Source organism: Bison bison, unplaced genomic scaffold (assembly GCF_000754665.1).
Source record: "Bison bison bison isolate TAMUID 2011002044 unplaced genomic scaffold, Bison_UMD1.0 scf7180017864143, whole genome shotgun sequence".
Classification (NCBI taxonomy): Eukaryota; Metazoa; Chordata; class Mammalia; order Artiodactyla; family Bovidae; genus Bison; species Bison bison.
The window spans coordinates 1709282-1710554 of NW_011494715.1; the positions used below are offsets into that span (position 1 = coordinate 1709282).

General features: G+C 49.1%; 1 protein-coding gene across 2 annotated transcripts in view; it reads left to right on the forward strand.

The window, feature by feature from the left end:
* Positions 1–1273, forward strand: part of GALNT7 (polypeptide N-acetylgalactosaminyltransferase 7) — a 74365-nt gene that overhangs the window by 1344 nt on the left and 71748 nt on the right. The gene's annotated exons all lie outside the window — the stretch shown is intronic.

The window sequence follows — 1273 nt, forward strand, 5'->3', positions numbered from 1 at the left end:
TGGGAGTCACAAAAGAGTTGGACACGACTTGGCGACTAAGCCGCCACCACCACCACCACTGCTTTGGCTGCAGAACAATAACGACGAAGGGCAGTGAGTGCAGCGTTGGAATGGGAGGCACTAACACCTAGGAATCAGGAGCATGGCTCTGCCTGGAGGCACGCTTCACCCTGCCCTGTACTGATCCTGACATTAGGTCACTTCTCTGTTGCTGTTTTGTCTCTACGGTGTGTGTGCCTGTGCTCAGTCATGCCCGACTCTTTGTGACCCCATGGACTGTTGCCCACCAGGCTCTTCTGTCCATGGAATTCTCCAGGCAAGAGTACTGGAGTGGGTTGCCATTTCCTCCTCCAGCAGATCTTCCAGACCAAGGGATCAAGCCTGGTCTCCTGCATTGCAAGCAAATTCTTTACTGTCTGAGCCACAAGGGAAGAGATGATTGGATGGCATCACCGACTCAATGGACATGAGTTTGAGCCAACTCTGGGATATAGTGAAGGACAGGGAAGCCTGGCAGGTTGCAGTTCATGGGGTCGCAAAGAGTTGGACGCAACTGAACAGCAACAATAAATACGTGTGAAGCACTTAAGGGCAGAGTGTTTGCAGTCACCACTGTTCTTCCTATTCTAGTAATCCTGTTGAGAGGTGAGTGTGGACTGTCCTAGGCCTTTACAGTGTCCACAAAAAGTTAGTTGATCTAAGAAAGATATGGGAGATTTTATGGGAGCCAGGTTTGAGGATAATAATCTAGAAGGTGCATCTGAGAACTGTTCTACCTGTTAGAAGTCAAGGCACAGGTATGTAAGTATTTTAGACAGAGGGCTGGACATCAAATGAGGTCTTACTGACAGTTTATGCAATCCAGATCTAAGTATCATTGTGGTGGGTCACATGGACCCTTACATGTTCAAGAAGGAATGTTATCTTTAAGGAGCTGTCTTGTTGATGCTAGGAGAATGCTGCTCTTTGGGACTGAGCAGGTATTTATGCTGAAGGGGGCGGTCTGGTTGATGCATAATGCAAATATGTGATGCACAGTGGAGGGCAGAGAGGAGGACAAAGGGCAGAGGAGAACTTTTGTGTTTAAATTTTTATTGTCCTGCCATAAAATACGAATCTTACTCCACCACAGTGAGGGTGTGGAGAAAATGGCCGGATTCTGGAGCCACGCGGGCGGTGGGACTGGCAGGAGTCAGTGATTGTTCAGATGTTGGAACAGGAGGCTCGGGATGAAGTGGAGGACTTGCGGTTGATCAGGTGAGGGGGTGGGGGG